The 21,437-nt window shown below is 33.8% G+C and overlaps 1 protein-coding gene and 1 long non-coding RNA gene across 3 annotated transcripts in view; one reads left to right on the top strand and one right to left on the bottom strand.

Moving 5' to 3' along the window:
* Nucleotides 1–21,150, bottom strand: part of LOC141483857 (toll-like receptor 8) — a 45,480-nt gene extending 24,330 nt beyond the window's left edge. Inside the window, exon 1 of one of the 2 annotated variants that reach the window (XM_074178762.1) lies at nucleotides 20,585–21,150. The gene's annotated coding sequence lies outside the window, so the exon portion shown is untranslated. The remainder of the gene's footprint in view (nucleotides 1–20,584) is intronic. The other variant, XM_074178760.1, reaches the window with a different exon arrangement.
* LOC141483812 (uncharacterized) lies at nucleotides 1,418–2,078 on the top strand. The gene is made up of 2 exons (XR_012466300.1): nucleotides 1,418–1,737; nucleotides 1,927–2,078. It is a non-coding gene; the product is annotated as an uncharacterized lncRNA (long non-coding RNA).
* Nucleotides 21,151–21,437: the final 287 nt, after the last annotated feature.

The following is a 21,437-nucleotide window of genomic DNA, read 5'->3' as shown; positions in this document are numbered from 1 at the left end:
CGAATCTCGTTCGGCGGTCGATTTCGAAGCTTGGCTTCACAGTTGACCGCCTTGGGGAGCCTCTTTTATTGATGTTCGTTAATTAAATCTTCTGCTGATCTAATAACTCAGTTAGTAACTGAAGTTTATATTTGTTCAAAAATTTTTCTCCATTTAGTGAACACAACAATTGAATCAATTGCGATGGCCAACCTGTGACGTTTTGTGTCTACTTTGTAGGCCGTTTGTATACAGAATTAGCCAATATAAAAAATATATATCTCAGTGCAGTGTAGATGCGAACAACTTGTCAAGGCTGATTTTAGAATTCCGGGAAATGAGTATTCATTCCGGTTTTTAACTGAGACCTGAACCTCGCAAGATCGTTTTATCAAACAATGACACTCATCCTTCCTTAAATATTCGACTTTATTTCCCACGAATTCGAGGTTTGACTTTCTGACATCTAACTAGAATAATTGATTCCAAAGAAACGGCAAGAATAATATCAACATTGAGAAAAGAGAAATGAAACTTTGTATGTTTTTTACCACTTTTATTTGTAACTAACGTTACTGCAGTTTCGTCCTATGCGGACATTTTCAAACTTATACAATAATATACTTATTTAAATTGAAGAGGTTATATTTTCAGGAGTGATTAATTTTTGAGAAAGAAAGTTATTGGCTTTCCACTACTCCATCTTGAAACAAAAAAAATGTGGGAATCTTCCAAAGAAAAGAAGGAAGTAATCAATTTTAAAATAAGTAACTCTGTACATGGATGTGTAGATCATGCAAAGAAGCAACTTTCAGACACAAACTGGAAAAAAGTCCTCCTGAAACAGCTACTTTTATATAAACATTGAATTACACGAAAGAAAACAATCTTTCGAAACAAATACTTTTATATGAACACTGAATTATACAGAAGATACTTTTCTCTACTCAGTTTGTATTTCAAACATTCGTTGTGGAATAAAAATCAGATATCATTCACATGAGTTCTACTTTAAATGAATGGTAACAAATTGCACTTGCATGGAACACTGTCATCCTCACTGGTATACATCGATGTTTCGCCTTAAGACACTTGCCCCAAGGCTCTTCAGTACCAAATTGGATAACATTATAGAAAATACACTAAATTCATTCATGAATTACGATTTTTTTATGTCACAAAATAAGTTTGATCTACTTATGTTTCAGGAGGGCTTTCTTCCAATTTGTGTCTGAAAGTTGCTTCTTTGCATGATCTACACATCCATGAATAGAGTTACTTATTTTAAATTTGATTAAGTACTTCCTTCCTTTCTATGGAAAATTCTCACATTTTTTTTATATCAAGATGGAGTAGTAGAAAGCTAAACACTTTCTTTCCCAAAAATATACTTATACTTATGATATACTCATAAAATAAAGGTGGTAAAAAACATAGAAAGTTTCATTTCTGTTTTCTCCATTATGTAACCGTAGTAACGGCTACATCCATCAATTTATAATATCAACAGTATCAACAATTGTGACAAACTTTTTGAGCTTTGGTTGCACGTCCTCCCTCTTCTCCATTCCAAAGATTCCGTCGATTGAGACGGATTGAAAGAAACTATTGACATAGAAATTAAAGAACATAGCGGCAACATAGCGAAAAAATAAGGCTATGATATAAGAGTATGAGACGAAAATTTTAAAGTGACTTTCAGGTTTTGAAAACAGAAAAAGATCGTTTTCAGAAATATCGACCGCTGAAGAAAGCTAAGTATGAATATTTAATTATTTTAGATTGATTTTTCCAAGTTGTAGGCAACATTCTCAAATAGGACAAGTTACTGACTAATTGGACTTTTCAGTGGTTTATATTATGCCGTTACTTTTCGGGATGAACTTCAAAGTTTCTCTTTATTACTTCAACAGATTGTTTATCGACTTAGCTTTGTTTGATTTTTAGATTCTGGAAGGTTATATACTCAAAAGAAAAAGTAAGGAGTAGTGAGTCTTCCTCAAAAAAGACCTTTCTGAAAAACATCAGCATATATTCCAACTGAATAACTTTGAAAATACAAAATGTCAAAGGCAAATGGAAATTGAGTATTTTTTTCCCAATAAACAGGATCTAATATTCATTGTTGTTCATGTTTTACTACATGTTCATGATTCTAATGAAGTGGATAATTGTTTATATCAATGATATAAACATTTACATAAAGTTCTACTTTATGTAAATGTGCCTCTTAATATTTTTTTTGAACAAGAAAACAAAAAATGTCTGTTAGTGGATTGTTTCCTATATTTTTCATAATTATATATGTCTATGCCTTTCATTATATATATTTTTCCTTTTTTCCTGTTGAAAAACAAAATGTAATCGATGAAAGTGGGCGAGTTTTATGTTTCATTGATGTCAATCTTGATTCCTGCCATGACTATCAAAGTCATTGAACAAAATAATTGGGATATTTGACATATTCCATTAGGTGGAGTTCATTACCAAAATTCAGATCTATATTGTCAATCCTTATCGAATATGATCAATTTCAAACTGAATCGCAAAAATGTCATGTAACGCCATCTAACAGAATATGATGGAGTTTAAAGTGGCTACCTCAACTCCTTATCAGAATTATCGTTATTAAGAAATGGCCGTTCAACAATTAGCAATAGAACTTTTGGTGCATCTCCCTTATGATCCGTTGTTTGATATGAAATGCCAATAATATTCGTTATTTTGAACAGCGGAAATGCGTGCTAATTTTGAAGCTAAAACATGTTTTTCAACAGATTCGTGTTGTAATAACATATAATTATATTGCAATTCTGATTCAGTGGGTAATTTTATGTTTATTTGCATCTCAATAAGAATTAATTGGTTGTGGGCTTGATTCCTTGTTGACCATAACCAGTATTTCTATTGCGTATATAATTCTGAATACTGCAAGCAAGGTACATTCCGAAAGTGACATGAAATACTTGAATATGAATGGTTAATGAACGTTATCAACCAGATCTCGAATATATATGTTGTTGATTTATTATAAGTGAATGTTCTGCCAATTGACTGATTTAATCTTCTGAAAAATGTTCAAGAACTAGGTAAATCATCCGAAGGTGACATGAGAATGATAAACATTATTCGAATTTCAATTTGAGGATCTACTTTTTTGTAAAAGACGAATCATTTAAAATTTCACGGGGATCCGTCTTGGAGCTTTTCCTTATTTCTAATTCATTCAAGTCAGTCCCTTCACAAGATTCTGATATGAACCTTCTGATGTAGTACATTATCTTATTCAAAAGAAGGGAAATTTCAGGAGAGAGATTAATTCCTGTCTTTCTACTTCTCCATCGTTGAAAAAAAAAGTGTGGGAATATTTCAAAGAAAGGAAGAAACTTATTAATTTCAAAAAGAACTCTTCACACAAAGATGTGTAAATCAAAAATAGCAAAGTATTATTGATGAATTTTTATTGAAATTTTGAATTTACCCATTTGAGAACGTAGAGATAAAGTATTTTACACAGCTGCAAAATCCTTTATAACACATAGGCTGAAAAGTCCCGGGCCTAAGAGAAAAAGTGTTTTTTTTTTATTCAAATTCAGCTTTATTCATCAACGTTATCTCCATCAAGAATCATACAATCATTCCATGGCCGCTCTAACATATCAATACCACTTTTATAGAACAATTCATCATTTGCCTCAAAATAGGCCATTTCATAAAGTGCTTTTTTTGATTTTCATATTAGCCTTCTGAATTATTTGTGTTCACGTCCATGAAAAGTGTATATTTGGAATACATTAGCTACATCATCTACTATACTAATTATTCATACATATTTAATCCTTGTCGAATGTGAATCCCCTTGCCGCTGGTAGACCGCAACAAATTCATTATTGTCTGTTTGAGTTTGAGTCCCGTTCGAAGTAAACAACACAACCGTGATACAGGGTCGCCAATAATTTGAATGACTCAACCAACATAAAGGCGTCGTAGGGATTGTAAATTACTGGAAAACAAAGGGGTCGGATATTTGTCAGGTCTTTTCTGGTTTTTCGGGGTGAAAATTTGTTTGGTGAGGGGGTACTCATTGTTTTTTCCTGAGAAAAAAAATTATTTTATGTAAACTTTTAAAACGTAACAAATAATAAGCGGCGACAAAAACATTTTCAAATAAGAAAAAGGGCAAAAGTCTCATAAAATAAACATAAGAATGGTGATTCAGGTGATAAAGTACCATTATTAGGTTTTCAATAACATTTTCAAATTCAAAAGAAGAAAAGACTTATTTAAAATAAAAACAAAAATGTTTTGGAACATGAAAAACAGCAAAAGTGTTATAAAATGAACATAAAAATGGAAGTATCAACGAAAAATATTTCGGTAATATACATAGTATAGGTAATGCTTAGATTTCTGTGGTTTACTGAAAATTTTTCGATAGTTTCATCTGAATCTGACAATTTGGCTAAAGCTTTTTCTATAAGAAAGACGCACAGATCAGAGAGACATTCGTTCAATGTAGTAGTCATGCAAGTTTTTACAATATTCATAGAAAGAAACGTTCTATCGCATGCTGCACTCAAAACAGGGACGGTGATAGCAGTAACTACTGATATGCGTATTACAAAAAAAAACACTTTCATATTCACTCACCAGATTGAGTAAAGGCCATATGGAATTATACAGTGCTTTATACAGTTTTATAGTTTTCGGTGGAATTTTGAATTCGGTTTCCAGTGTTCCCGCGTCTATTTGATATATTTTCGCAGGAAGTTTAAAGAGGCTCAAGCCTTAAAATGACAGAGGTGTATTTTCAGAAAAGAATAAATTTTGGGAAATAAAAGTTTTGACTTTCTACTTCATTGACTTACAAAAAAGTGGGGACATTCATGTGTTCCTTTTTGTTATGTTATCCAGATTGTTGCTGAGGATGCAATAAGGCAAGTGCTCTATTCCGAAACTTCGGATGTTAGCCATAGAGGATGACAGCGTTCCATATAAATGTCTGAAAGATGCTCCTTTACATGATACACATCTCTGTAATGAGTTTATTTTGAAATTAGTAGTAGTAGAAAACAAAAGAATTCCTTTTCCAAAAACTCAGATCTTCATTTTGGATGAAACGTTCATTCAATTTTGAATTCCATAGAGACAACACCATCAAGATCTTACCTGCAGATAAGGGAAATGCTACTGTTGTGAAGGATACTGATCACTACGAACAGAAGATCGAAAAGGTGCTTCAGAAAGGAAAACACACGAAGATCGTAAGAGACCCTACGGCATCAATTGAAAGGAAGTTGTACCAGACTTTGAAAAAACACTCAGTCTATTTTTTGGACAAGGAGAGATCATCGCACCACAGTAAGCCCCGCTTAGACTAATCATCAGCTCCAGAGATTCAGTCCCTCTAAACTTGTCCAGATTTTCACTACCAATAATTAAACCATTGCTAGGTAAAACATCATCTTTTGTGAAATGCAAGACATTTCGTTGAACTACTAGGGGAAATCGAAGTCGAAGAGCAGGATCAACTGATCAGTATCGACGTGGAAATCCTCTACACCAACGTTCCTGTCGAAGAAGCACTTCAAATCATACAGAAAAAGCTATCCGAAGATGGGAACATAAAAGATAGAACACACTCACCGAAACAAGTAATCGTGAAATTACTAGGATGATGTGTATGAAACTGCTACTTCCAACTGAAGAATGAATTCTTTACGAAAGATGAGGGACTGCCAATGGAATCGCCACTTTCACCTGTTATAGCTAATATATATATATGGAGTGGTTTGAAACTCTGGCAATTGAAGAAGCCCACAAGAAGCCCCAAGTCTGGTTGAGATACGTAGATGACACCTTCATAATATGGAACCATGGGAATGCAAGACTAGACACCTCCTTGAAGCACATCAACAACGTAAGTCCTTCCATCACTTTCAAAATGGAGAAGGAAGTCCACAACGAATTGCCTTTCTTAGACGTCTTGGTGAAGAGAACCGACACTAAATGGGAAACATCTGTATATCGAAAACCCACTCGCACAGGACAGTATCTCAACCAGAAATCCAACCACCATCAATCGACTAAGAGAGGAATCATCAAGACTCTACTAGACCGTGCTTTCGGGCTCTGTAATACAAAGGAAGGTCTCGAAACGGAACTAGGCATCATAAAAAATGACCTTCAATGGAATGGTTACTCCAGAGTGATGATAGAACAGGCTTCAGCTAGAAGACAGCAAGAGCTCAACAAGGAAGAGAAGCCGCCACAACCAGTACTTGTACTTCCCTACATCAGATGATTATCGCAAAGGATAAGACGGATTGGGTCCAACTATAATATCGGGACCTGCTTCAGATCTGGGAACACTATCCGTATCAGCCTCACAAAAAACCTAGCCACCAAACGCGGACTGTAATTCCAAGAATTGCATTTACCGGATGCCCTGCGTGTGTGGAAAATCATACATCGGTGAAACTAAGAGGCCATTGAAATTTCGCATTGCTGAGCACAACAAACACACACAGCGAGGAGAAACCAGCGAATCCGAAATAGCAAAGCATGTTTGGACATAATATTATATCAACATAATATCAAGTGGGCTCAAGCACAAAGAGGAACACTGGTTTCGGAGGAAATTCAAAGAAGCCGCTTATATGTTGTCCAACAATGCATGTAGCCAAGCTAGCGTAGAGATACGTAACATATGGAAACCTCTAATCAGGCGAAAAACAACCAACTCCCGCCAAACGGTCATCTCCCACCAAAACCAATGAAGTGGAGAGAGGGAAGAGGGGATAGGTGTAAGCATTCGAATGACCTATAAATAGTCAGATCTCGCAGGAATGAATCCAGTTATCACCCAAAGACGATTGTGGATACTAAAAATCGAAACGTCGTAACGTAACTTGGTTTAGAATCTTTTGATTTTTCATTTTTTGTTAATAGTACTTTTTAATTTTTTCAATTTCCAGCTTTCATTAATATTTCAATTTTTTATTTTTCTGGTTGTAGCTTGTATGTTATTTTTTTGTAATTTCAGTTTTTTGTTTTGATAAAATTGTTATTTTCGGTTGGTCTTTTTATTTTTTCAGGGATTTCAAATCAATTTATATTATATTAGACAATGGAAGTCCGAACTGATGAAATACACCACGAAACATTGTCAACCACCTTCAAACAAACGTTCAATTTTGAATTTATAAAAACGAAAGTAGGAAGAAAAATATGAGCATAAAAATCATCAATTGTCTTCAAAGTGGGACTGTTGAAGTTCAACGAGTAACTTTCCTTTTCTATCTGGCTAGTCGTCACAAGTCGGATTTCATATATCATTTTCTTGGCTCTTGGCATAAATTGACACACGCTGTATAGATTGCAAGTACTCACGCTTATGAACTGATTAAAAAATAGAATAAGAAGTTGAAGTCGATCTGCAAAAGTAACCCTCTATAAAACCTTCAAAGAGATTAGATTAGAATTTAAGTGAAAAGATAACAGTACATGAATGTTTGTTTGAAGAAAACAAGCTGAAATAGCGAAACAACTATTCTGAGCTTTCGTTTTCCAAATAACCATCAATAAATTACCTGTTACTTTGATGGACAGATAGGTCAGGTTTATCGTAAAAAATTCAAAACCATACTGATAATGTCTAATTCAAATGCATAACTCATAAAACTTGCTACATAACTTTCAGTGGAACTGTTTATCCAACTCATAGTTTATGAATAATAAACATAAATTATATTCGTATAACTTTGAAATTCTATAAAATTCATATACACTAATTAAATTTACATTTTGGGAATGTTTCAGTTCGAAACTAACTGGTCTCATACAACAAAATATTACATGAAAAGAAACCTTTTCTCAAGGGCAAAACACAAGCACTACAGAAAAATCCTTGAGCCGCTCTTAGAGGGGTACCTGTGCGAAAGAAGCGATTCACATTGGATTTGAATAGCTGGAGATCAAATCCATTTGGAAAACAGCCATCAGGAAGTTTATTCCAAATAAACGCCGTTCTCCAAATGATAGAAATCTCAAACAGTGAAGTTTGGGGTGCACTGAGTGCACTGTATAAGTTTGAGAATGTCTATATAGGACGAAATTGCAGTAACGTTAGTTACAAATAAAAGTGGTAAAAAACATAGAATTTTTAATTTCTCTTTTCAATGTATCTCCAGTTTTTTTGTTCTGCAAAAGTTGAGTTCGCAAGTATTCAGGCATTCGAATGTGTAGGTATTCAAATAATGTGTTATATTTCACCCTCAGGCAGACTTGTAATTAATGGGAAATTCAGAATTCTTTCACGAGAAAACTATGAAAAAAGCGCCTCACCAAACAGGTATTTCTAATTATTTGTATATTGGGTAATACCCATATCACTTAATGCATGAAGATGCATTCTTCATACTCGTAATCTTCGTACTAATGCTAGAATGTTCTACAATGTGCTGCTTTTATTCTTCTCGGTGTTTTCCGTTACAGAAGATAATGAAACGAAGTTACAACTGGAATTAAAAATTTGCTTTAGCGTAGTATGCAAAAGACCTTATAGAGCATAGAACGGGGATACTGAAACAGGTTGCATTCTACGATATAGGAATCAAATTAAGTTCATGAATTTGCATTTCCTTATTTGTATATTTGGATATGCATAACGTATTTCATAAATTTGAATTGTTTTATCATGCAAAATTGTTTCATGGGAATTTAAGGTCAATGAATTCAGTCGTCATTAATAACAGTATATAAGTATATGTGTGTATTTATATATGTATATGTGTATATGTATGTATATATAAATGAACTATTAAATGAATTATCGAAATGTCAGAACATATCCATGCTAATATTTGTTAATGATTGTATATAATAATTGCTGCTTCATATTTTTCTGTTTTGTTTTTCATCATGTATTTTTCTGTTTTGTTTTCTATCATTATTAGTTTCAGCATGGCCATAACACATACAAGCAATATTCATATTACTTCCGTGTTGCCGCTGTTTATTCACATTTGTACTTTACTATGTAAAACTTTTATTTTTTTCTGCGAATAAACATTATTACTATTATTATTATAACAGCTTTCCTAAGCTATATCCTATATATGTACAGTGTTACCATTAAATTGCGCACCATATGGGAAACTTTTTTTTCGAAAAGTTTCAATGAAGTTTAACTTCGGCACTTGTTTGTGCTATGAATTTAACTTGAAATGATGCGGCCAACTGCGAATCACTGAAGTTCAGTGTTTGTCAAATTCAACTTTTTTTTTTAATTGAAAAAGTGCATTTCTAGATCGAATTTAACAAAAAGTTACTTGGAAGAGGTGTGTCTACGGCAATTTTATATCCATATGCCAAATTTTATGCAACTAGGATGAAGTTAAGGTTTTGCTTATTTTTCATATCCCCTTTATTTCAAAGAACAGTTAGGTTGATTGTCATCAATTCATAACAAACTCATCATGAAGTTTAACTTTTCTGATACATTTTTACTCATACGGACATTTTTAGAGAGAAATTAAAAATTTGCTACAAAAATTTTAACATGACTGGCGCAAAGTTTCAATCACTTGGCTATTTTTTTTAACAAACCTTCGATTTCGAAAAAGCAGAGGCAACTAAAAAAATTGCAAATAATTTCGATAGAACTATTTTTATTATTATAAATTTTAAACAACGATAATATTATATAAAATACAAATGGGTACAAAAAATTACTTATTGATCTGAATGAGGTTGTCAAACGCATATAGCCTACATTTCAGTTTGTCGTCCTCCACGTTCAATACAAATTATGGTCTTCTACTGACATCTGTAACTGCATTTTTAATAAATCGGGGATTTATATTTGCACAGCACTTGCGAATGGTATTTTCCAGATGTTGTATGTCAGTGAATGGTCTACTTCGGTACACTTTTTGTTTCAGGTAACCCCACTAGAAAAAGTCTAAATGCATCAAGTCGGGTGATCTAGGAGGCCAATAATGTTTCCAGTTACGTCCAATAACTTTGCCTCTGAACATTTGTTGGAGAAACTGTTTTACAGCAACCGAGTGATGTATCAAGCTGATACCATAGGTCGTATTTGATATTGAAAGGTAAAGCGTGTTTTTTATAGAGGTATAGAACTTTAAGTTGCAATAAAACAACGATGGATTATTCGATTGACATGAATTTTATTTATCCGAAAGATAATCTTGTGGCATTACATTTTAAATATGATTTCTGGCATATGACCGCCACGGCTGGCGCGGATATAGTCCAATCTGGACGTCCAAGTTTCGATGACTTCTTCCAACATTTGTGGCCGGTTATCGGCAATAACACGGCGAATGTTGTTTTCCAAATGGTCAAGCGTTTGTGGCTTATCCGCATAGACCAATGACTTTACATAGCCCCACAGAAAGTAGTCTAGCGGTGTTAAATCACAAGATCTTGGAGGCCAATTCACAGGTCCAAAACGTGAAATTAGGCGGTCACCAAACGTGTCTTTCAATAAATCTATTATGGCACGAGCTGTGTGGCATGTTGCACCGTCTTGTTGAAACCACATCTCCTGGCCATCATGGTTATTCAATTCAGGAATGAAAAAGTTAGTAATCATGGCTCTATACCGATCACCATTGACTGTAACGTTCTGGCCACCATCGTTTTTGAAAAAGTACGGACCAATGATTCCACCAGCCCATAAAGCGCACCAAACAGTCAGTTTTTGTGGATGTAACGGTGTTTTGACATACACTTGAGGATTACCTTCACTCCAAATGCGACAGTTTTGTTTGTTGACGTAGCCATTCAACCAGAAGTGCGCTTCATCGCTAAACAAAATTTGCTTATGAAAATTGGGAACAACGGTAATCTCGTTTTGGGCCCATTCTACGAATCTACGCCTTACTTGATGATCGTTTAGCTTCAATTCTTGCACGAGTTGGATTTTGTAAGCACGCAAACCAAGATCCTTCCGCAAAATCTTTCATAAAGTGGATGGACACAGATCCAATTCCTGTGCTCGATGGCGGATGGACTCCTCCGGGTCTTCCTCAATGCTACGCTGTACAGCAGCAAGAGCTTCTTCTGTACGCACCGTACGGCGTCTCTGGGGATGCGAGTTATCAATAAGAGTGAACGTGGTGCGAAAACGTTCCATTGTTAATGGAATTAACTGCTCTGATGGACGATTTTGTCGATGATGAAATGGGCGTAGTGCGCGATACGTTTTCCGCACAGAACCATCATTTTCGAAATAAAATTGCACTATTTGCAAGCGTTGTTCAGGCGTGAGTCTATTCATGATGAATTGCCAAACCAAACTAAGAATAAATCACTTGACAGCTGTTAAATCGGTGGCCATCTTGAAAAGTAATGCCAACTTAAAGTTCTACACCTCTATAAAAAACACCCATTATATTATCTAAAACTTCACTAACCTCATTATTTAAAAGGTTGAGATAACCGACGGATGATAAATTTTCCCTAAAGAAAAATGGCCCAATTATTTGGTCGTTAAGTATCCCACACCATACATTAGTTTTAAAGGAATACTGATCACCACAATCAACTGTGAAATTGGGATTTTCTTGGGCACACTTACCGTTCCATTTGAAGAGAACTCCCACCAAACGGTCATCTCCTGCCAAAACCAATGAAGCGGAAAGAGGGAATAGGGGATAGGTGAAAGCACTCAAATGACCTATAAATAGTCAGATCTCGGAGGAATAAGTCCAGTTATCACCCGAAGACGATTGTGGATAATAACAATCGAAACGTTGTGACATAACTTGGTTTGAAATCTTTTAATTTTTATTTTTAATTTTTGTTAATAATATTTTTATTTTTTTTTATTTTTTCAGCTTTTAATAATCTTACAATTTTTATTCGTTTGGTTGTTGTTGAATGTTATTTTTTGTAATTTCAGTTTTTTTGTTTTGATAAAATTGTTATTTTCGGTTGATCTTTTTATTTTTTCAGGGTTTTCAAATCAATTCATATTATATTAGACAATGGAAGTCCGAAATGATGAAATATACCACGAAACATTGTCAACCACCTTCAAATAAATTGGATTAAAACGCATTGATTGAAATAAAAACCATACAAGTTTACCCTGAAAAACGTGAAATCGTTTCGAATATTTATATTACTCATTTTTGAACAATTCATGGAACTTTCTGAAGATACTGATTATGAACTAACCGATCATTAATATGTAAGGAGTGTCATTTCAGTCATCATGATAAGAATGAGGATAACCCGCAAAACACAATCAAGAATAATACATCGTTATTGAAACATAGTTTTCAGGATACGTGAATAAATTATTGGAAAATCCATCTGTGATGATATTATTCATGAAACTTACTATCTACAAATCGGAAAATTGATGAGTCAGGTATGCGTGAACCATAAAAAATTATTTGTCACATTTACCAACTTTTCATAATGAAGAAGAATGTTTATAAAATGATATTCATCAGTTCTACAAATAATCAATTGGGTATTTCACCCTCGTATTCTGTAAATGAAAACAGAAACATATTTGTTTTTTTACTGAGATGAGTTGGAAAAAGAATATAAATGGAAGTTGAGAAAAGTTTATTCGGGAATTCATAGAAATTTATTTCAATATAAACTTTTTTTTCCTTTCTGATTGATTCGGCCGTTACTTGATGAAGATCCATAGTAATTTCATAAAGTAAACCTTCCGATTTGATCCTCAAAAACTTTATTTGAGAAATATATCACGACATGTGATTTGAATGCTGTTGAAGAAGCTAACACGACATATTTCGCTAACAGAGTGTTAGCGAAATATGTCGTGATATACAGTGTCACCATTAATGAAATACCAGTTTCAAATGTCAGCCATAAAAAACTCCAGCAAGAATTTACAATTCAATGAAAAGAGTACTTGTAATTTCAAATACAAGTGAATCGACTTCAGAATGTTGTGGAACTAAGAGGATTGGAAAAAAATCTATGATGATTGTTAGACTAGAAGAGTCACTGAATCTCATCTAAATGAGTACGTGGCGATATTCGATTTCGTAGTTCACGAAAGTCTGGTGTCGCTCAACACGAGTTGGAGCATGAAAATAGTGAAGTGCGATATCAAAATTAAGAACGGAGCCAAAAGTTCAAATGCAAACAGCCTATCATTAATGCTTTCATGAATCAGTTCCTGTTGATTGTTTTGAATAGTCATAGTTGAAATTTGATTGATTTATCGCTAAGGAGTTCATCTGTTTTCATGATTTAACTGTTAGTATTTAGGAATATCTTCAGATTATCTCCTGATGACGCTAATTTGGTTATCGAAATGAGAGTCGAGAGTCAAACACCGTGATAATCAAAAAGGAACTAGGACAGGAAATGAAAGTTCAAGTTTTTCTTATCTGGGAATGTTAGTTTTAAGTGTCATTATTGTGAAATGAATTGGTGGTGAACAGATGAAGGAAATTTCCAAAGAACATCAGAATTCCAAAAAAATTACAAATACTTCCAGGGCCGGATCCTGCAGAGGAAGTAGGAACCACGTGCCCAGGGTGGCAGTTTTTGGGAGCGCCAAATAATGGGGCACCAGAAACATCATCGAAATTAGTAACGGCCTCATAACCAAAAATATACGTTTTATTGTCAAGTTCAATTACTCAATAAACAAAAGTTTTACTGAGAATGAGACTTTGTTTGATGTACTCAATATAGTATTCCCAATAAAATTTCACTAAACCTTTTTTTATAATCATTTCTAATTCATTTATATGTGAGGGAGATGTTTGAGTATTTGAAAAAGATAGCCCTATACGATGAAACACAGTTCACGAGATAAAAAAATAGAAAAAATAACAGTAATTGTTGGTATGATTCAATGATTCTGCTGTGACATTTCGTTATTATCCTTCAATCCTTCAATTCTTTCCTCATTTGTTCCAAATCGAATGTTTGGGGTGCCAAGATCAACCCCTGCCCCCCTAATAATGATCCTAGATCCGGCCCTGAATACTTCAACAATAATGCTGTGCTCCCAAGTGAGTTGTGCTTTGTATGGAAACAAGAAGTTTCAAAGCATACTGGATTAGTTCCAGTATAGATAATGATGATTTTGAGTGAAATAAAAACATCAGATGAGTTCTGATTGGGAAAAATATATCTTGGTCTATCAATCTTGTAGTGGATTTCTTTCGCAAGTGGAGTCAAGCCCTGACACTATGATGCCAGCTAATCAAAAGATCATTTACCAAATGAAGTACTTGGCTTGATCAAGAAGCTGGATTTATTTCTATTTACAAATTTTTCACAGATAAGGTAAATCCCGGAATCTACTATTCAACAAGAAACTCGTTTCGAAAAGAATATTGCTCCTTTCTGTAGTGCTCCTGTTTGTCACATACACGGCAAAAAGAAAGTGATTCTCTTTCTTATCCAGATAATTTGTAGTTCAGTTTTATCCCATTCAATTCATTTAATGTATTTTCGAATCAATCAGTTCCACTTTCTTAGCTCATCAACATTCAACATTCCATTATGAATTGAATTTGTATTACCAATTAGTGATATTATTTACAGAATATGCTCAGTCATGTCTTCAACCACAATAATAGCCAAATTAGTCTATGCTGAATAAACTCTCTATTACTTTGAATGTAATATTTTACTCTGAATTATTTTCTGTCAAATTAGTTTGATTTTTTGAATCGCTGGCAAGTCGTTTCTACTATAAATATTTATGTAGGTGGAGTGGAAGAACAACTCAGTAGCACAACTGAGTTGAACTTCGCCTTTTGTTATGTCAGCAACTAGCTCTCTAATTTATTTAAATATTTGTATGTAACTACAGCTGGGTAACAATAAAGACGATTATTATTATTATTATTATTATTATTATAAATAGTTGTTACTGATACAGTAATTGACACTCAAGTGTCAAAATACTGATATGAATACAAGAAATTCCAAAGAACGGTTCAAAACATTATATTTCCCTGCACGAACAATTACGTGCTTTATTGTATTTACCATAAATGATAATGAAGTTGAAAAATATTCACAAATAGGTATTTCACATATACAAACAGATACAGTACTTATGCACGTCAATAAGTTGGCAACAAGTCTGACATAGCTCAAGGTATTCATACATTTTTAAATAGTATTTGATTTGAGTTCATTCAGCAATGCCAAATGTCAACCAAAAACAACAAATGTGTTTCAGAGTGACTAAAGAGAAATCTATTGCTGAATTTGCCTAGACATCGCTGAATCGAATTATTCTCTCTCTATATATACAATGCATTTCTTTAATGTTCCTCCCTTTTATTATTTGAACGGGTAAACTAAAAAAATTGAAATTTGGGATAATGAAATTAATGCATGAATTCTTTATTTTGAAGTAAAATTGACAGATTAATCTTTCAAGATGGCGACTGGATGCCATCTGGAAAAAAAAATAAATGAAAAGGAGGGTCTTGTGACACACCACTTTGAAGTTCCTGACGAATACTTCACAACACTAGAATATGCAGTCGATACCTTCACCTACTACAAAATGGTAGAACATATAATAATTTCCTGAAGACAAACATTATTATCGATATTTCTAGAAATATTCCTTTTTATTTGCCATATGGTAATTCCAACACCCCGATGAGTTATTTTTTGTTTATAAAAATTGGAGTGACACCAACACCCAGATTTGCCGGGAAACACATACCCAATATCCAGAAAAACTTAACGTTTGGGCAGGAATACTGGAAACCATATTGTAGGACCTCTACTTATTGATCAAAATTCAACAGGGAAACTGTATTTGGATATGCTGGAAACTACTGTTGACCCTGTCATCGCTGAAATCGTCGAAGCGAATCCTAATGAATTCGATATGGATATGGATATAGTATTCAAACAAGATGGAGCACCACCACATCACTCTAGACAAGTAAGAAACTGTTTGGATACTACTTTTCCCGGTCATTGGATTGGCCGTCGAGGTCCTACAGAATGGCCAGCCCGCTTGCCATATTTGACACCTCTGAACTTTTTTATGGGGCTACTTGAAGCAAGCGGTGTACGAAACTGAACCTGCAGAGAATAATAAATATTTGTAGAGATATTGACGTCACTGTGTTCGAAAATGTTCGGCGTGAAATATCGGATAGGCGGTTCATATGACAAGAAGTTCAAGGCAACCATTTCGAGCATCTTCTGAACTTACCTCAAGATTATTGCCTCATATTATGTAATTAAATGTCGATGTTTTCAATCAATCAAAGTTCCGCCATTTTGTAGTAGTTGAAGATATTGACATTATATTCTAGGGTTGTGAAGCATTTGTCAGGAGCTTCAAAAAAATCTGTCACAAAAGACCCCCCTTTCCATCTTATTTTTTCCCAGATGGCGCCCATTCGTCACTTCAAAATAAAGTATTCAAAAAGGGCCGAACGGATTTGAATGAAATCTGGCACACAGGAAGCTCATAACTAGATTAGATTGACAGATTGACAGAATACCGATAATGATGATAAAATAATGAAAAATTTCATACGCATGTCTCATTGCTTAAGTTGAAATAGAGAAAAAAGCTGATAGGTACTTCCATATATTTTGGTTATCCGTGTACCTACACTAGGTCAATTTTCAAATATTAAATTGGCTACAACTCTAACGATTAAATATTGTTTTGGATCACAAAAAAGAATATTACTGGAGTTTTTCCCAATACCAAATCGTTATTTTTAACACCTCGACACGTGTTTCGATCACCAAGTGATCATCTTCAAAGAGGAAGATTAAAACTAAGAACTAGTGCGAGCTAATCCTATTTATGCTATAAAGGTAACTCATTCAGATAAACCATCCAGGCGTACCAACCATACAGGTATACCAACCTAAATTAATTTTACAATTTTGCCTTATGTTTATATATGTTTATATAAAACAATTTTCAGCTATATAAAAATTAATTTCACAATATTGTCTATCCAAATTTATTTTTGCAATGTGTCCTTATGAAGTAATCAGTAAACCCAACAATATTATTTTATTTTATTTTAACAAGCTATATAGTATGCTCTTTGGTATAGGTCTGTCATCGTTATTCATATTATTGTGTTTACTTATTTCTACACTCTCATAGGCATCTAGTTGCCTGTTGTTGTTAACTTGTCTGACTAATCTTAATGAACTGAAGTCTATGGAATGGTTTTGTTGCAAAATATGATGGGCGACTGCTGATTTTTCAGGTCTTCCATATTTTAAGTGTGCTATGTGTTCCTTATATCTTACTTTAATAGATATTTTTGTCTGTCCATAATATTTTGCATCGCAATCCTTACATTCAATTTCGTAAATTCCAGACTTTTCCGAATTCTCGACTTTGTCTTTTGGACTTCCCAAAAGGCTCTGTAGTGTATGACTTGTTTTAAAAAACCACCTTCATACCTAGTTCCTTGAAAATATTTCAAAATTTCCTCGTATACTTGTATATACGTAAGTATATACGACTGAGATGCAAAATATTAGGGACAGACAAAAAGATCTATCAAAGTAAGATATAAGGAACACATAGCACACTTAAAATATGGAAGACCGGAAAAATCAGCAGTCGCCCATCATATTTTGCAACAAAACCATTCCATAGAGTTCAGTTCATTAAGATTAGTTAGACAAGTTAACAACAACAGGTAACTAGATGCCTATGAGAGTGTAAAAATAAGTAAACACAATAATATTATGAATAACGATGACGGACCTATACCAAAGAGCATACTATATATCTTGTTGAGATAAAATCAATTAATGTTGTTGGGTTTACTGATTACTACATAAGAATACATTGCAAAAATAAATTTGGATAGGCAATATTGTGAAATTAATTTTTATATAGCTGAAAATTGTTTTATATAAACATATATTATAAAATAATAGATAAGGCAAAATTGTAAAATTAATTTAGGTTGGTCTACCTGTATGGTTGGTACGCCTGGATGGTTTACCTGTATGAGTTACCTTTATAGCATAAATAGGATTAGCTCGCTCTAGTTCTTAGTTTTAATCTTCCTCTTTGATGATGATCACTTGGTGATCGAAACACGTGTCGAGGTGTTAAAAATAACGATTTGGTGTTGGGAAAAAACTCCAGTAATATTCATTACTACACCAAAGGTTCCAAACAGTGCATCATAAGTACAAAAAAGAAGCTTCGTCAAAACTAAGTATGAAGCAGCTCGCAAGCGACGTCTGTAGTTTGAATTATCTCATTAACGAGGTAGCTACCCCAACCCCCAAATGTTAGTGATGTAACATTTTTGTTTTTTGAAAAGTGACAGTATTTTGAAATTTCTGGTGGAAATATATTCAGAAGGGAATAGTCGAAGGTGGAATACCAAATATTAGTGATTCATTTCCGAAAGTCTTGTAGATTTGCTGGTATCGTATTACCAAGGAGTGATCCGATATGATGAAAATTCAAACCATATCGAATCAGGTGATAGTGGTGATCACTTGGTTGGTCTACTGATACCTATCTGTTTTTCTGAATAATATTCTAATTACTCTCTGATTTGCAAAAGTAAAATGCTATACACTGCCATCCTGTTGAATAGGTTATCATCTAATCACGACCTGCCCTATATTTGATTTAAAAGGTTTCTATTTCTGAACAAATCCAGAAAAATAACACTTGTATTTTGATGAAGAAAGAGAGGCTGAACGTTTTGTTCTCTCAGAAAATTTCAATTTGAGCTTTCATTGAGAATTCTGGGTTGCTCTGTGTTGATATTTTGAACTGAATCCAATGCTTCACCTGCTGTACTAGAAAATGAAACTGATAGTTCACAAATATTTTTCATCCCAAATATTTGTTTTGTACTGAGTATATAAAAATATTTGAATTCAGCTAATGCATGAAAAAAGACATATGAAGTGAAATCTTTGCAGATACCTTCAAAAAATGGCATATCTCAAAATGCACCATCTTCAGGAAAAATAGCATCATTTGGAAACGTCGACCTGGCATTTCAAAAATATTAACGATTTGATATATTTTCTGTTGAATTTACTTCAAAGAAAATATTGTCCATGCTCAATTTTATGCCTGTTACGACAGTACAAATACCAAAAAACAAATCTAAACCTGTACTCTTTTAATAAAAATAAATAAGTACCAATAGGATCGTTTGGGCAAATCGTTTTTTAAATATTCTGACAGTGCGCATCATACAAAACACGTGGCAATAATTTCAAATCGATAGCATTCACCATTATGATGATACGCGGAAAAGTTAGTGTGACGTCATGAGATATTTGCGATTATACATCGTCTGAAGTGTTGCAAATGCAAAGCATTTAACAGTTAAGGTTTGAATTTCGTGTTCAATCTAGAAAGTTTATTGGGAAAGTTATTTAAACAGACACAAGTATTTTTCTACGAGTAGGCTTATTCATGATCACGAAATATTTCTAAAGTTCATTTATTCGATTATTTTGCAGCAATTAGAAATGAAGCGACATATCTGAGTGTATGAATATGTACATTTAATAAATAAAGTGTTTACCACCCTATTCATTAATAGGTATTACATCACCAAATCAAGGAAAACGATTGCAAATTGAGCTTCAAATTGCTTCCGCATCCACCGTATTCTCCAGATTTGGTCCCCAGTCAGGGCCGGATTTAGGGGAATAGGCGGGGCTACTGCCCGGGGGCCCCCACAATAAAAATTGAAGAATAACAAAATTTTAACTGATTGGCAACTTTCACGTTTTTCCACCCAAACATTTTCTTTGCATATCTACTGAGAAGATTTGCACAGACATAATAATACTGTTATCGATAGAAAGAAATGTGTCGGAACTGAGGCCTGTTTTGAGACTAAAAACGAATCGTACTATAAAAATGTAATCAAAAAATGGTGTGACCACTATAATCGTTTCATCGCCCTCGAAAGCAACTATATTTAATAATAAAATCAAATTTTATCAAACTTTTTTTTTCTATCTCAGCCCATCTGTTATTTGAATGTGATGTAAATGTGATGTTATTATGACACTCAGGAAAAAACAAGTTTATTCAACGAACTCATTTCTTCGCATAGTTATTTGCAAATCTTTGTTAGATTTTTCATTTTGGTAATAGTTACGACGATGAAGCTATATTTATTTAGGTTATCGCAGTACAGCATAAAAGTGAAGCAGTATAAGTAAGATACATCTCCGAGCATGCAAGATTTCACAAATATTCTTCCACATGTGGAAAATGCACTCCGGCATCACTTCCAGCCCTGTTTTTTTTATTAAGTAATAATGGAGGGTGAACTTTTATATCGTCACCGAGGTTACTTGGTCTACAACTAAATAGAAGAAAAAATTTGACTTCCAGAATTTTCAGCAAACGGTAAAAGAAACTTTCCATTCTTCAGTTAATCCACGTTATATTTTATGAACATTTGAATATGTTGATGAATATGATAATGACAGAATATTTTTAAGCCACTCAAATGTTTACTGCTACCCCAACATTCAACCGGTTATTCACAAGATTTCTGCAACATATCTTCATCTAACAACTATATTTAATTTTTAACGCGTACTTTACCTTTTCTACTATCCAGAAAAGTATGTATACTTCAAATCTTGCATATATCCCGAGTGAACATAATCCATAAATTTAGTAAAGTACACACTCCACATAACTAAGCACCAACTCAAATTATTGTCTGTTTATTCCTGCAGTCCCGCGATGAAACTGAAGATGGAACTAATCACTTCGCGATGAATCTTGGACCTGAATCGACATCATTAAGAGGTGTGCTATTTGTTTGCAGATAAGTGTTTGAATAAGTAATTCAGTTGAGGTTACTGATGTATGGTGGACATTGAGTGAATGATGGTAAATAAACACCACTTTCGCGCAGTATCTCCTCTACCATTTTCTTGCGAGGTGTTCCATAACGTGAGGAGAATCGCCGTCAGGCAGAAGTAGGTTTTTTCATTATGGTTGGGGGAAACGAGCGCGCGTCACAGAACCGGATCAGGTTATTCCTCGAAACGTTTGATATATTCAGCGTATGGGAAAAAATTAGGTATCTAGAGAATGCGCTGTAAGTGTGCCAATAAGCAGAGACGTGAGTTATTTGAAATACATGTATACAATATGCTGAATAACTTTTTTGATTTAACATTTTGAATACTTTTTCGAAATGTATTCAGTATTTATATAAATATTTAGCATTCTTTTATTCATTTTTTCTTATTTTTCATTCTTAAATCCAGAATTACTCCATTTATGGTCGCACTAACCATGATCCTGCTAGTATACCTACAGTTGTACTATTTCTAGTACTTTTCACTATTTTCTGGTTCGTTAGTACTACTATTGAAAGTTCGTGGCAATTCTAGTACTATTTTCAATTTTTTGCCTCTGCTCTAATAGGTATTTGGTAAAATTC

The sequence above is a fragment of the Leptinotarsa decemlineata genome, unplaced genomic scaffold (genome assembly GCF_025532065.1).
Source record: "Leptinotarsa decemlineata unplaced genomic scaffold, Ldec_3_MD MMD2_tig00004307_RagTag_RagTag, whole genome shotgun sequence".
NCBI lineage: Eukaryota > Metazoa > Arthropoda > Insecta > Coleoptera > Chrysomelidae > Leptinotarsa > Leptinotarsa decemlineata.
This window is presented reverse-complemented; position numbering and strand designations above follow the sequence as displayed.